The sequence below is a fragment of the Bubalus kerabau genome, chromosome 2 (genome assembly GCF_029407905.1).
Source record: "Bubalus kerabau isolate K-KA32 ecotype Philippines breed swamp buffalo chromosome 2, PCC_UOA_SB_1v2, whole genome shotgun sequence".
NCBI lineage: Eukaryota > Metazoa > Chordata > Mammalia > Artiodactyla > Bovidae > Bubalus > Bubalus kerabau.
Window position 1 is genome coordinate 178,559,669 of NC_073625.1, and position 16,616 is coordinate 178,576,284.

At 39.8% G+C, this 16,616-nt stretch overlaps 1 protein-coding gene across 8 annotated transcripts in view; it reads right to left on the reverse strand.

Annotated features, from left to right (window-relative positions):
- The window catches only part of NCK1 (NCK adaptor protein 1), a 77,584-nt gene extending 61,097 nt beyond the window's left edge, over positions 1–16,487 (reverse strand). For 2 of the 8 annotated variants that reach the window (XM_055569598.1, XM_055569597.1), the window contains exon 1: positions 16,171–16,337. The gene's annotated coding sequence lies outside the window, so the exon portion shown is untranslated. The other 6 variants (XM_055569593.1, XM_055569592.1, XM_055569599.1 and 3 more) reach the window with 5 other exon arrangements.
- Between the last annotated feature and the right edge of the window lie 129 nt (positions 16,488–16,616).

Consider the following 16,616-nt stretch of genomic DNA (forward strand, 5'->3'; position numbering starts at 1 on the left):
GGATGAGATGGTTAATTAGCATCACTGACTCAATGGACGTGAATGTGAACAAACTCAGGAAGACAGTGAAGGACAGAGGAGCCTGGCGTGCTGCAGTGCATGGCATGGGGTGGCAAAGAGTCAGACAGGACTTAGCGACTTAATGGCAACAACTAAATATATACAAATGACCAACAAGCACATGAAAAGGTGCTCAACATCATGAATCATTAGGAAAACAACACTCAAACCACAGTGAGATATCACCTTGTATCCATTAGGAGAGCTGCTATCAAGAAAGGAGCGAAGGAAGGGAGGGAGGAATCATAGTTCCTCAAAAGAAAGTATTGCAGTTCCTCAAAAAAAATCAGAGAACTATCATGTGGTCCAGCAATTTCTGAAAAGAGACTTGAACAGGCATTTGTATATTCATGTTCATAGCAGCATTATTCGTAACAGCCAAAAGTGGAAGCAAACTAAGTGTCCATCAACAGATGGATAAACAGTATGTGGTATATATATTCAACAGAATATTATCAGCCTTAAAAAGGAAGAAAATTTTGCACATGAAGACTATGCTAAGTGAAATAATGCAGCCATAAAAAAACAAATGCCAGTGATTCCACTTACACGAAGTAACCAGAGCAAACAAACAGAAACAAAAAGAACGAGAAAGAGAATGGTGGGTGCCAGACATTGTGGGAATGGAGAATGGCAAGTTGTTTAGTGAGTGCAGCGTTTGTTTTTGCAAGGCAGAAAAGTTCTGGAGATTGGTTGTACAACAATGTGAATTTACTTAACAATACTGAACTATATACACTTAAAACTGGTTAGAAAGGTCAATTTTATGTTATGCGCATTTTACCACAAATTTTTAAAAAGACATGAATCATTACATGGCATACCTGAAACTAATAAAATGTTAATCACATCTCAAATAAATACTGACAAGAGTGCAAGTGAAATGATGGTGGTGGCTTGGTAGCCTGGACATGAATGTTATGGTGATTGTGTAGAGAACAGAAGAATTCAAGATGTATTTGGAGTTCAAAGAGACAGGATGGACTAGAAGTATGGGAAGTAAAGAAAGCAAGCTACTAGGTGAATGGCAATACCATTTAATGAAATGGAGTGGACTAGTGGAGGAAAGAAGGGAAAGGGTGCAGTTTAAGAGTAAGAAATTAAGAATTTATTTTGATTGTTTTAAGTTCAAAATCTCTAAAATATACAAGTGGCAATATAAAGGAAAAAGTTTGATATATGTGGCATACTGTATTTTCCAAAAATGATTCAAACAGTATCTTCAATACTGCATGATTCTGTATGATTTAGACACCGCCTCTGAATGGGGGGAAGTGAGGAGGAGACAGTCAATTTCCCTAGCCTTGAACACTGGTATGCTTATTACTATGCAGAAGTGAAGCTACCCGACTTCCAAGGCTGTCATAATAAAAACTGTCACAGCTTCTGCTGGACACTCTAAAAGCCTGTTCTTGGAGCCCAGACATCATGTTATGATGAAGCCCAAGCAGCCCTAGGTAGATATCCATAGGAGAGGAAACAAGGTCCCCAACCCACAGCCAGCCACAGAACCCTCAATGAACTATTAACAACTTGTCAGCAACATGAGTAAGCCACCTATAGATGATACCTCATGGAACAGATACAAGCCATGTCTACCCAAGTCCTGCATAAATGTGGACCTATGAACAAAATAAAATGATCATTGTTTTAAACCACTCAGTTTTGGAGTGGCTTTTACAAAGTAATAGATAATAGATATAATCTATGACTCTGGACCTTGGAGCAGAGGTCTTGCATAGAGACATAAATTTGTGAATCAACCACATACCAATACTATGTATAATCACATGATACGATTAAACTAAGGGACAGTACAAGAGAAAAGTAATTTCAGAATGAAGCTCTAAACTCCAGCTCTTAAAATGAAGCTCTTAGGCTTCAACTAAGTAAGCAAAAGACATCACTAAATCAAACTCTTTGCCAATTGCCTAAATTAAGAGATACAGACACAAGGTATTCTAATAGTTTCATTGTCATAAAACTACAAGGGCCTTTTCACCTATTCAAATCCAGACTCACTGCTCTTTCACTTAGCAATCAGTTAGCATCAAGGGAGGAGAAGGCAATGGCACCCCACTGCAGTACTGCTGCCTGGAAAATCCCATGGACGGAGGAGCCTGGTGGGCTGCAGTCCATGGGGTCGCTAAGAGTCAGACACAGCTGAGCAACTTCACATTCACTTTTCACTTTCATGCACCGGAAAAGGAAATGGCAACCCACTCCAGGGTTCTTGCCTGGAGAATCCCAGGGATGGGAGAACCTGTGGGCTGCCGTCTATGGGGTCGCACAGAGTCGGACAAGACTGAAGCGACCTAGCAGCAGCAGCATTAAGGGAATCCTCCCTCTTTATTACCTTAAGGATCCCACTTGTCCCTTTAGAATTCTTTTTCCTGCTTCTATATTGCTCACCTTCTCTCACTGATGTTTACTCCTTCTTTTTGGTGGGTGGAGCCAATTACACAATAGCATTAGTGAGGAAGAAAATATTTGGAAACCTTGCATGACTTAAAATGTCTACATTCTATACTTGTGTGTAATAATTTGGCTGGGTAAAGAATTTTAGCTTGGAAATCATTTTCCTCCAGAATTTGAGGGCATTGCTGTCTTCCGGCTTGAGAGGTTGCAGTTGAGAATACTCAATCTCTGAAGTTGAAAGACCCATTTCTCCCCCTCTGGAAGTTTATAGATATTCTCTGGCCCATGTATTCCAAACTTTTACAACAACATGTTTCAGTGTCTGTTGGTTAGTAGGCTATTGCCCCAGAGTTCAAACCTACTCTTCACTGCTCTGTATGGGCTGGAACCCTGCAAACCACGTTTCTTTGCTAGCTGGTTTCCTGTTAGACTCTGCCCAAGGGGACACTAGCAAGACACTGGAAGACTGAAGGAAGAAACAGAGAGATACTCCTTCAGCTCAGTATCAACGGTCAACCTTCACTCTGGCAATAGCAATTATTCTAGTATCAGCAACTGGTTTTCAGTTAACAACTTTTGTGTTTCTCCTGCCATTCCCAGACCAGCCTCATCAAGTCTCCTAAAATACTTTTACTTCCTGAGCACAACAGCAACTTCTTAGAAGTTTGAGTCCCAGTGCCTCAGGGACACTCTTCAGTATTTCTTTTAATTCCAATCTCTTCTCTTTGTTCTCCTAAACCTAAGGGCGGGCTAGAAACTACTTCCTACAGTTAATTATCTTTGTGATACCTGAAAGTTCCCTTATTGCCTTTTCAATCCTCTAATTGCCTAGTCTATAAGTTTCTGAGGGCTGCTGTAGCAAAGTAACACAAACTAGACTGGATTCTAATAGAAATCCTTCTCACAGTTGTACAGGCCACAAATCTAAATTCAAAGTATTGGCCAACAACACTTTGAAAGTACTTCCGTACTTTCTGAAAGTACTAATAAGAATCTGTTTCAGGACTCTCTCCTAGCTTCTACAAGGCAGGCATTCCTTGGCTTGTAGATGGCCATCTTCCCTCTATGCATACCTGTGTCCAGATTTATGTCTAAATTTCCCAGGTATTTTTAAAGAACACCAGTTGGGACTTCTTGGTAGTCCAGCGGTTAAGACTTTGCCTTCTAGTGTAGGGGTGCTGGTTCAATCCATGGTCAGGGAACTAAGATTCCACATGCTTTGCAGCCAAAAAACCAAAACATAAAACATAAGCAACATTGTAACAAGTTCAATACTGACTTTAAAAATAGTCCAAATCCAAAAAAAAAAAAAAAAATCTTAACACTAGTCATACTGGGTTAAAGGATACTCTATGACCTTACCTTCTTACTTTAACTTGATTACCTCTGAAAACAATCTTTTCAAGTAAGGACACATTCTGAGGTACTACAGGTTGGACTTCAAATATCATTTTGCAGGGATACAACTTAACCCATTACATATGGCTAAATAATTATTTGTATTATAAAAATTCTGTTATTAGTAGCACGGTCTTCATTTTCCTGACCAGACACTGATTCTGAGTACATTTATCTTTTTTCATTCATTTTCCTTGAGTACTCAGAAGACCTCTCAATATGTAAAATGATGTTCCTGAACTCTCTGGGTTTTCTTTTTTAATATTTCATGAATATTTCTTCTCTACACTGTTTTCTTACCAGCATTTTTGTTACTTGGAAGTTGATCTCCTGGACTGACTTTTGAATTGCTTTGCTGTTTTCTTTTAACCTGTTTTCCATCTTTTCCTCTACTTTATTCAAGGTCTGCTCTAGGGCTTCCCTGGTGGCTCAGACAGTAAAGAATCCGCCTGCAATGAGGGAAAGTTGGGTTCAATCCCTATGTCAGGAAGACACCCTGGAAGAGGGCATACAACCCACTCCAGTATTCTTGCCTGGAGAATCCCCATGTACAGCGGAGCTGGACAGTCCATGGGGTCGCAAAAAGTCAGACACATCTAACACTTACTTCAACTTCTATTCTTCTAGAGTGTTTTCTTCTTGCTACTACCCTCTAATTTTCAAGAGCTTTTTTTTTTTTGCTCTGATTGCCCCAAATTCTTTTTTTCTATTTGTTTTGGTCTCCTGTATTAAAAAAGCTTTTCTCATTAACCTGGTGATCCTTGATTTGCTCATATTTAAAAGCTGGCCCCTAAAAACTGACTGTGTATAACTTGAAAGAGTTTTTTCTTCTTGGTTCTACCGATACCGAGAATCATCCTCTAAGTCAGCGGTCCCCAGCCTTTTTAGCACCAGGGGCTGGTTTCATGGAAGACTACTTTTCCATGGATCAGGTATAGTTTCAGGATTATTTAAGTGCAGTACATTTATTGTGCACTTTATTCCTATTATTACATCAGCTTCACCTCAAATCATCAAGCATTAGATCCTGGAGGCTTGGGAACCCTGCTCTAAGTTCCTACTTGACTGTCAAGATTCTAGGCCCCAAGAGAAGAGACTTAAATAAGGTTCTAACATTGAGCACATTTATGTAATCCAAGTGTTCTCTGTAGGATACCTGGTTGTCAATTATATCTAGTATCTATCCCTCTCTCAGAGACACTGCATTTTATCCACTGTAGAGGATAAACCTTCAGTCTTCTGCTGAGGTAGTAAAGAGGGGAGTCACTTAGCTATACAAATTGACAAAAATATCTAGGCTTATGCTGCTTTTTTTTTTTTTTAAATAAGAGCTTACTGAGATATAACTCAAATACTATATAAGTGATCAATTTAGAGCATACATTTCAATGATTTTAGTACATTCAGTTGTGTTACCATCACAATTTTAGAATATCTTCATTACACCAAAAAGAAATCTGTACCCTTGAGCAGTCATTTCCCATCTCCCTCTTATCTCCCCAATTCCCAGACCTAGGCCACCACTAATTTACTCCCTATCTCTATAGATTTGTATTTTCAAGACATTTCATAGAAAATAGAATCACATAATATGTGGTCTTTTGTGACTGGCTTCTCTCACATAAACATATTGTTAAGGTTCATTCATGCTACAACATGAATGAGTCCCTCACTATTTTTATTCTAATATGCATTTTATTTACCATTTATCAGGTAATGGACACTTGGGCTGTTTCTAATTTTTTGGCTATTACAATTGACTGAGCTGGCTCCTTAAACAAGCTTTCAAACAATCCTATTTTTAGCACCACTCTAGGGTGCTTCTTCCACAACAATACCTGATGCTGCAAATTCCTGAGCCTGAGGATTCTTTTCCATTTTTCCCACTTCAGAACTGAACATTTTAAGTCTACTAAGATGTTTCTTAGACCAACCTAGACAGCATATTAAAAAGCAGAGACGTTACTTTGTCAACAAAGGTCCGTCTATGTTTTTTCCAGTAGTCACGTATGGATGTGAGGGTTGGACTATAAAAAGAAACCCAAGCGCCGAAGAATTGATGCTTTTGAACTGTGGTGTTGGAGAAGACTCTTGAGAGTCCCTTGGACTGCAAGGAGATCCAACCAGTCCATTCTGAAGGAGATCAGTCCTGGGTGTTCACTGGAAGGACTGATGTTGAAGCTGAAACTCCAATACTTTGGCCACCTAATGCAAAGAGATGACTCATTTGAAAAGACCCTGATGCTGGGAAAGATTGAAGGCAGGAGGAGAAGCAAACGACAGAAGATGAGATGGTTGGATGGCATCACTGACTCAATGGACATGGGTTTGGGTGGACTCCAGGAGTTGGTGATGGACAGTGAGGCCTGGTGTGCTGCAGTTCATGGGGTCACAAAGAGTTAGACACAACTGAGTGACTGAACTGAAGATGTTTCTATCAGTCTGTTGCTTTCCAGCTTCCAAATTTCACTGCTTCTTCCATTTTCTTTACCTGTACAGTTCAAATCTATAAAAAAAAAATTCTATATGATAATCTTGGTAGGCTTTGGAGGGGAATAAAAATTAATGTATCTTTCACTCATTCATCTTTACACAGAAGTCTTTTGTATAATAATCTAAGAGTATGTAGTTGTTCTATTAATAATAATTATTAATAGTTTCTACTATTAATAATTACTCAAAGTTACACTCAGTTCAGTTCAGTTGCTCAGTCACTCAGTCATGTCCAACTCTTTGTGACCCATGGACTATACAGTCCATGGAATTCTCCAGGCCAGAATACTGGAGTGGGTAGCTTTTCCCTTCTCCAGGGCATCTTCCCAACACACGTAAAGTTACGCTTAAATATCCCAAATTATATTTGTAGATTTGTCTCCTTTTTAGTTCTGCCAGTTTTTTATCTGCCAGATTGGCAAAAATTAGAATAACAATGCAAAGACAAGGAACACTTTGTTGGTAAACAGATAAATAGGTATTTTTTTCTGAATAGTACTTTGGCAACCATTATCAACATTCAAAACATCTATATCTTTGAACCTTGGTATTTTACACCTAGAAACTGATTCTAAAGCTCTTACTGTGCGCCAAACATTGCTTAGCAGTTAAGAGGATGCATGAATTATCAAGTAAGTTCAGTTCAGTTCAGTCGCTCAGTCGTGTCCAACTCTTTGTGACCCCATGAATTGCAGCATGCCAGGCCTCCCTGATCATCACCAACTCCCGGAGTTTACTCAAACTTCTGTCCATTGAGTCAGTGATGCCATCCAACCATCTCATCCTCTGTTGTCTCCCTCTCCTCCTGCCTTCAACCTTTCCCAGCATCAGGGTCTTTTCCAGTGAGTCAGTTCTTCACATCAGGTGGCCCAAGTATTGGAGTTTCAGCTTCAGCGTCAGTCCTTCCAATGAATAATCAGGACTGATCTCCTTCAGAATGGACTGGTTGGATCTCCTTGCAGTCCAAGGGACTCTCAAGAGTCTTCTCCAACACCACAGTTCAAAAGCATCAATTCTTCAGGACTCGGCTTTCTTTATAGTCCAACTCTCACATCTATACGTGACCGCTAGAAAAACCATAGCTTTGACTATAAAGATCTTTGTTGGCAAAGTAATGTTTCTGCTTTTTAACATGCTGTCTATGTTGGTCATAACTGTTCTTCCAAGGAGTAAACGTCTTTTAACTTCACGGCTGCAGTCATGATCTGCAGTGATTTTGGAGCCCAAAAAAATGAAGTCTGCCACTGTTTCCCCATCTATTTGCCATGAAGTGATGGGACCAGATGCCATGATCTTAGCTTTCTGAATGTTGAGTTTTAAGCCAACTTTATCATGTAAACTTTGTAATAAACTTCTGAAGAATAAGCTTAAAAAAAGGCTTAAGCCCAAACAAATAGTGATGAAGTCTACCTATACTGGAATTTAAGTTGCCTGACTTTAGAATCTTTAAACTTATATATACTGACTCAGGGCCTCCCTGATAGTTCAGTTGGTAAAGAATCTGCCTGCAAGGCAGGAGACCCTGGTTCAATTCTTGGGTCGGGAAGATCTGCTAGAGAAGGGATAGGCTACCCACTCCAGTATTCTGGGGCTTCCCTTGTGGCTCAGCTGGTAAAGAATCTGCCTGAAATGCAGGAGACCTGGGTTTGATCCGTGGGTTGGGAAGATCCCCTGGAGAAGGGAAAGGCTACCCAGTCCAGTATTCTGGCCTGGAGAATTTCATGGACTATATAGTCCATGGGGTCGCAAAGAGTCAGACACAAACAACCGAGTGACTTTCACTTTCATACTGACTTAAAAGGATGTTTATAAAAGACAAGTTAGAAAACAAGATGTAGCATGTGATCCTATTTTTAAGTTAGCATGAGTTTATACATTCATAGAAACAACTCTGGAATATACATATCAACAAATAACAGAGACTTCCCGAGCAGTCCGGTGGTTAAGATTCCATGCTCCCAGAGCAGGGGACATGGGTTTGATCCCTGATCAGGGAACCAAGACCCCACATGCCACATGGTGCAGCCAAAACAAGAAAAACACATAAACACTAAAGACAGTTATCATTTAGAGGAAATAAAAGATCATTATACAGAAACCTGTGATGAGACTACTCACACAATTAAGACTAAACATAACTTAGTTTTTCAGCAGCTAGGACTTAAAGGATAAGACATTTATTTCCTATAACAATGTAATTCCTGTTTTTCCCATTCTGCCACATGGCTTACATTAATTCTCTCATTTCTGACTGATATCAGGTGGAAAAATACAAGCGCGCACACACACATATAGACATATACTACTGCTGGAACAGCTTCCTGTCTAGAGCCGATTTATTCTGCCAATTATGATTTACTGACTACAGAGAGAGCAGTTGAAAGTGGCTCATTTAAAATATGACTTGGGCCTGTTCTTAATACAACTGTCACTCTGCCATTTTCCAAAGTATATGCACTCATGTTCTGCACTTAGGTGACAAGACAAAGAACAATGCAGGCGTACACGCGTTATGTGTTGTGATTTATTTCTTCAATATTTTGTGTCTTTTTGAGATTTTCAATTAAAAATATCTCGTATCTCTGAACAGAGTATATCCTACCAATTCTTAGTCATAATTTCCATGTTATGCACTAGACTAAATTAAAACAAAGAGCTTCAGGAAGTTCCAAGATTGTAAACTTAAACCTGAGTAGGACTAAAAGTAGTTATAGTCCAGAAGCTTTATTAAAGGAAATCAAAACCGTTAGAACAAGAACAAGGTACACACTTTTTCTGTAAATGGCCAAATAGCAAACGTTTTCGTCTTTATGGGCCACACATAGTCTCTATTACATATTCTTCTTTTTACAACCCTTTAAAAATGTAGTATCATTCAGACTGCCTGGCTTCCCCACTCTCACCAGAATTAAAGACTGGTATGTACTCTTGCCTAGAAAATCCCATGGATGGAGGAGGCTGGTGGGCTGCAGTCCATGGGGTCGCTATGAGTTGGACACGACTGGACTGAGCGCCTTCACTTACACTTTTCACTTTCATGCATTGGAGAAGGCAATAGCAACCCACTCCAGCGTTCTTGCCTGGAGAATCCCAGGGACGGGGCATCCTGGTGGGTTGCCGTCTATGGGGTTGCACCGAGCAGGACACGACTGAAGAGACTTAGTAGTAGCAGCATACCCTACCAAAAGTAGAGGATTGAGAAATCCAGCCCCTCACACCAAAAAAAACTGGCAGCCAAATTTTCAGCACTCGAGCAGATTTGCATTTTCCTTCATGAACCTGACCCAAGAGGAAAACACCTCCTGGACATCAATCAGGGTTTTCTTTAAAAATGGCTCACTTAGGCCACCATCAAGTCTTTAAGTCCCCATCAATTCAGACTTTCACTCTCTAGATAACATCCAAGGATTACTGACACTTAAATAAGCCTCCAACTGAAAAGCTGGAAACCAATTTAGAAGGAAAGAGGCTGTAAAAAGAAAAAAAAGTTGTGTTTTTTTTTTAAATTATACTCAGAAATTAAAGACAAGGCATCCATGACACAAACACAAGATGTACTCTATAAAAGAGAAATTTTAAGAGAAAAACAACTCTTGGAAAATCAAAATCTTCACAACAAAAAAAGGAAAATTCAACACCAGGCTTAGGAAATAAACTTAACAAAGAGTCCCAGATAAAATACAGCAAAAAGACTACGAGGTGAAAAGCAAAAGAAAAAGAAAGTATTAGAGGACTAGTCTAAGAGATCCAAACAAATAACAGAAGTTTCAGAGAGAGAGGAGATACAAACAGGAGAAGAGGAAACCACTGTTATGAACTGAATTGTGTCCTGTCAAAATTAGTACATTGAAGCCCTAGCCCCCAACGTGACTGCATCTGGAAATACGACCTTTGGTTAAAAGAGGTCATAGGGTGGGGCCCTAATCCAACAGGATTGGTATCCTCCTAAGAGGAGGAAAGATACAGTTCTTTCCACAGAAGGCCCTGTAAGGACACAGTGAAAAGGCAGCTGTCTACAAAACAAGAAGCAAACTCATCAGAAACCAATCCCAGTGGCCCCTTGATCTCGGACTTCCAGCCTCCAGAACTGTGAGAAAATTAGTACCGTTATTTAAAACAAATAGTCTGTAGTATTTTGTTATGGCAGTCCTAGGCGATTAATCTAACCATCAATTAAGAAATTAAAGAAAAATTACCAGAACTGATGAACATAATTTGGTAGATTTGGAGGGCACAATGAATAACATCTAGGGAAATACACAAAACTAGATGTATTTCATGAAATTATGCCAAGTCACAGTCTCATGAAATTAAAAAAATTCCAAAATGGCCAAAAGCATTAGGATCAGAAATCAGAATGTCTTCAGAATTCCTAAAACTGTTATAAACTAGAAAACAACAGAGAGATGCCTTCAGAATTTCTAAGGGAAATTATTTCCAACCTACAATACATTACTCAACCAACCAAATCAGTGGGAAGACCTACATAAATAAAGGAGGGGTTATTAATACAGATCTCAACTTTTCACAGGACTCTACTGTGCAATATAACCCATCAAAATGAGTGGGGTCAAACCAATAAAAAATATTATGATTCACAGAAAATAAGAAATTTAAGGCAAAGGGAATAGTTTTATGGTAATGGGGAAAATCCCAGGAAACTACTATAGACCAGCTAAAGAACTAATTTGATCAAGTCCAAAAACTGGTAGACAAAAATAGAGCAATTCTACTCCCACATATATATATATACACACACACACACACACACACACACACACACTCAAAAGAAATAAGGGTGTATGTCCACTAAAAGAGTTATAAGTAAATGTTCACAGCTGCTTTATTCACAACTGCTTTAAAAAAATGTAAATAAATAATCATTAATGGTGATTTTTTTTTTCCATATTTATTCATCCGACAAAATATAGTCATCAGTGAATGAGACCAACTACTTCTGCACCCAGCATTATGGGTGAATCCACAAACAAAAAGTTAAGTATAAGCAGCCACAAAAGAGTATATACAGTATGGTTCCACTTACATTAAGTTCAAGAACCGGTAAACATAATCTATGGTAATACAGGTGAAAACAGTGATTACTTTGGGAGGCAAGAGGCACAGATTGGGAGGAAGCAGGAGAGCGCGTTCTGGAGCACTGGGAATGTTCTATACTTTGACCTGGGTGATGGTAATACGATGCCTACAAATGGAAAAATTCATTATGGATACACTGAAATTTGGGCACCTTACAATTTAAAAAAATGTAACAATACTGTCTCTAAACAAGTTTTTAAAGAAATCAATGGACTTTTCAGTTGGATCCCACAACAGGAACTAATCAAAAGGAAAATTTTCTAAGGCCTTATACAACACAAAGATCTTTATTTCAAAGTTATTTATAATAGGTAAAAAAAAAAAAAAAAAAAAAACTAGGAGTAACACTAAAAAAATGAGTGCCATGCAAACTCTAGATTTCTCTGGCATAGGAGAGAAATTATTTGATGTGCTTTTATTACTAGCAGCCAAACTTAATACTCATTACCCTAAGGAAGCTATCTGCCAGACCGGTTCACAGGCTACAAAGTAAAAAGGAACTTGACTAGTCAAGGCCCAAAGAGCAGCCTAAAGGAAAAAGATAACAACAAGAGATGCCGATAGAAGCTGGCAAAAGCTAAATTATGGAAAGTTTCACAGGGCTTTCTAAGAACATGTGGAAAAAAAAAAAATGAGGAAAAAAAACTGACTTCCCAGGCAGCAAATTGAGAGGTGGTACAGAAGTGTACCTAAAATATACCTAAAAATAATGTTACTTAAAAACATACTATATGTGGAAGTGATCATGCATTTCCAAAAACTTTTCCAATGCATTGTTTAATTAATAAACTGTTTTCATAATATACCTGGAATAGGCATAAAGTACAAGGAATATTAAATTCTTTGTTCTATTTATTATCTGAACTGATCTAAGTGCAACATGATTTTGAAACATGTACTGAGACTTTTGGAAGGCTGGTTCACCAAGAAAAAAAAAACCTTTTTAGATGCATTCATTTTTTAAAAAGATTTCCCCAAGCTATAACCTCACTGCTTTATTCAACTGGTCTGTTTGAACAGAAATTACTCATAGCACACTTATCCAATTTAGCACTCCTTAAGTACAATTTCAGGAATAAAGAACAAGAGAATCAGTGTTTCAACAGTTTATTTTAGCAGATAATTTATTTAAACAAATAAAAATAAGCCATTCACAAACAACCAAAAAATAAAAATAGTTTCTAATTTGTTTCAGGCCAAAAATGTCAAGCATACCCTCCTGAGATATTTCACCTAATTTTTCTATGCTACTTGTCTTGTTACATAAATATTAAGAAAAATACCAAGGAAACTCTCTGCGGCTGTTTTTAACAGAAATTTTAAAGTTGGGGGAGGGGCAGAGTGTGAAGAACAAACATACAAAAGCTCTCCAACTTTCCAAGTGGAACAAATGATTTTCAGAATGTTCTGCTCAATAAACAAATTGCTCAATAATCTGGTTCAACAGAACAAAATGAAAAAATAGCAAAAGTGTTCCTGTTCTATCAAAAAGAGCATTTACTTAGATCAATGCACTCAGATGCCTTACAAGTAATACATCGTTCACATTTACTTTCAAGGCTCCCAAAGAGTTTCTCTTTTTCAAGAGATTCAAACTAAAATCCAACAGTAAAACTTGTAAGAGATTCATTTTTAATGGGTCATAGGATTCAACAGTGGACACACCAATATTATTTTAGTTAATGCTGTTACTAAACCCAACAAGCTAGAGAAAGTCTTCCTGTAGACTTTAAATCACTGTTTCAATGATTCAAACAAGTCAGGTCATAAAGGTTCCCCTCCCCTCATACAGAAGTTCTGAATCTAATTAATACACAAAATGCAAAGTAATGTGAAGCAAACAATACAAAACGACATTGCAAGAGATGAAAAGAAGTATAGTTTCATAAGAATACACACATAATTTTTTTTTTTTAATATAGAGAACTTGAGTTAGGAAATCAAGTAGGAAATTAAGGTTTAAGTCAGCTCTGCCAGGGTCACTAGGTGAATTTCAGTGAACTTAGTCTGTATGGATTACCTTTTCCCTATGTATAAAATGGAAGGATGGATTCCAACATTCCCACAATATTGTTCCATAGTATTACAAGTCCACATATTAAAAACCAAAGAAATGATAAAACAGGGCTGTGGGTTCAAAGGAAAGCAACAACACAGAGAACAGAAAGATCTAGAAGGCTGTGCGCAAGGACCAAATATGAAATGTCAACAAAATCTGACTTTACTTGCCACTTAATTTAAGAAGGAAAATTTCTTTTAAAAAATACTAGCAATGGCAACCCACTCCAGTGTTCTTGCCTGGAGAATTCCAGGGACAGGGGAGCCTGGTGGGCTGCCGTCTATGGGGTCGCACAGAGTCGGACACGACTGAAGTGACTTAGCAGCAGCAATAAACAGGCAGTCGAAGTGTCAACAGACATGAAGGCAGAAAAATACACAATCTAGATGAGAACAAGAGATTGGTTTGTGTTAGGATGGACAGCTCCTATAGAGAATTACTGTTATAATCAGAAAAAACAGGTTTTGAGCAGACTGTTAGAAGGCTGGGAATTCTGAACTATACTCTCAATAACAGGGAACTAATGCTGGTTTAACAAGTGAGGGCGGGTGGAAGCGCTATTTTAGAACAAGGCAGAAGCCAGAACATACAAAGCAGGGAGAAAAGAGGCAGAAAATCCGGTTAAAAGCTACTGGGGGAAAAAAGAAACGAGTGGTTAGAACAGATATCTGAAAGAAATTTCAGAAAATGGCTGACAAAAATTGGGCAATGTTATGTGGTGAGAGGAAGTCTAAGATAAAACCAGGGCTTATGCCTGGGTAGTTTAAGGCATGATAAATAATCACCAAAACAATGTCAGCATATGGAATCAGTTTTGAAGGAAGACTATAAATTATATCTTTCAAATAAAGTGAGGAACATACAGACAGAATTGTTGCCTTATTAAATAATCTTTAAATGTCATTTTTGGCCCTGTCAGTTGTCTTCCTAAAACAGCACAGCAAAGTATTGACAGAGAATTTGTTAAATGCTTAGTGATTTCAAGAGTTTCCTCCAATTCTACTTACTGACTAAATAAAATCATTTAGTCTTCTGGTGTAGGCAGAAAAATATCTGATATTTTTCCATATTACAAAGGGAAATAAATTGTAAAAATTGTTAAACTATAAAAGAATAAAATAGACAGGATATGGATTTATTAAGTCTTCCTGACAAGTGATTTATAACAACATTTGCATCAAATCTACCTTGAGTTTTGGCAGGGAAGTTCTCAAAGGTGCAAAAATCCAGTGGCCTAAAATATATTTCAATATCTAACAAAACGTACCATGTATGTTTCAAGTTTTATTTTCAAGGACCTGAAAGCACTAGTAAAATCTAGATTAAATATTTAGAAAAACAAAACACACAAGTTTAAAATTTATGAAAAAGCACAGCTGAGAAATCTTGAACATTCTGCAAACTGTTCACAATTTTCCAAAGAAGATGGTAAAGTTTGCCATGAAAATGAAATAAAACTTTTAATCAACCAATTCGTAGTTCTCGAGTTTCTATCAAACTATGAGTGGGATACCTATTTAAGAACTGAACATTACTGACAATTACCAAACAGAACCTTCTTGGATAATTTCCCCATTTACTCTGTAAACTCCCTGAAGGTTGACACACAGCGCTTTCCATCTGCTTAATAAACTGTATGGTTGGTCTTTCTTACATCTACCAAAATAAGATTTTTAAAATGAATACCTCTTGCAACACTTACTCGTCCTGACTGGACAGTGAGCTTTTTTTGCTCACCACCCAAGACAGGGATAGAAATTTCTCCTTCAACTCATCCTTTCCTAACTCCCATGGTTTCTTGCCAAAGTTACCGGGCAGAATTATTTTTAAGTAACTAGTTCATTAGTGTGACACTAAACTGGGCGTCTATAAAGTAAGGGTTCTCAGTCCCGCACAAAATTCAGCTTCCCGAGCTTCTAATGGCAAACTTTTGTGGACACACATATGAAAGGTTACAAAAATCAACTATCAAGATACATTTTTCCCCCGGATATATTACAACTCAAGTCAAAAGCTTACAGCCCAAGTAACTCACGTACGAATCCATAATATTAAAATAACCCAGATTTCCCGACGAGGGAAACGGCAGGGGGCTGGGTGGGGGGAGGGGCGGGAGGCGCATCCCGAGGATGTCCATCCTCCGCACCCGGAACGGCTCCCTCCCACTCCTAGAGGTAAGCCCCCACCCCCCACCCCCCACCTCCACGTCCCTACCTCCGCGGCCTCGGAATGCGCCACAAAGCCGTCCGACTTTTAGAGAGGAAAAGAAAGGAAAAGGGTGCACGCCACACACTCGACCTCCCAGTCTCCGGGGACGGCCGGCCGCAGCGCTCACCCGGACCCGACGCTCCAGGAAGGGACAGGAAGGTCGTAGGGCTACGCCGCCCAGGGCAGTGGCCGGAGGGTCGCGCGAAGCCGCGAGGCAAAAAGCCCAGGCCCGACCAAGCGGTCTCCCCGCCCCCTCCGGCTTAGCTCCGGGCCGGCAGACGGCGCCCCGGGAGCTAACTTCAGCAGGGAAGAGGAAGCACCGCGGCAAGTAACGGGCTATGTGGATTCCCCAGAAGAGAAAAGGCTGTCTTTGCGTCTGCCTGCAGGCAGGACCGTCTCACCTCCCCCTCTGCCGAGCCCGGGCGGCGCCAGCTCACTTGAGGAGAGCAGGGACGCCGCCACGGCCGCCGCGATGGCCGTTACGGCACGAGGCCTCCGCTCTGCCGCCGCGTAGCTCTGGGGAGAGGGGCGGGGCGCGCGCGGCGGGAGGGCGGGGCTGCAGCGCCGACTGGTCGCGAGGCCCTGGGCGGACCCGCGCTGGCAGGAAACCCACCTTCCTGCCCAATATGATAGGTTCGGTCTTCCCCTTCTCTCCTATCACTGACGCGAGGGCGGTCTTCGCCGCTCTGGGATTGGGCGAGCCCGCCTGTCAATCAATTGCTGTGCTGGGTGTAGAGCTGAGGCTGCTCCGCGGAGGAGTGAGAGAGACAAGCGCCCTGCCTGGCTCTGGGTATTGTTGCTTCTGTGTCTCTGGCTGATTACTCTGGGACCTTCCTCCTCAGCGCCACGGGAGATTCCACAGCAAAATTGACTGCTTTCCAAG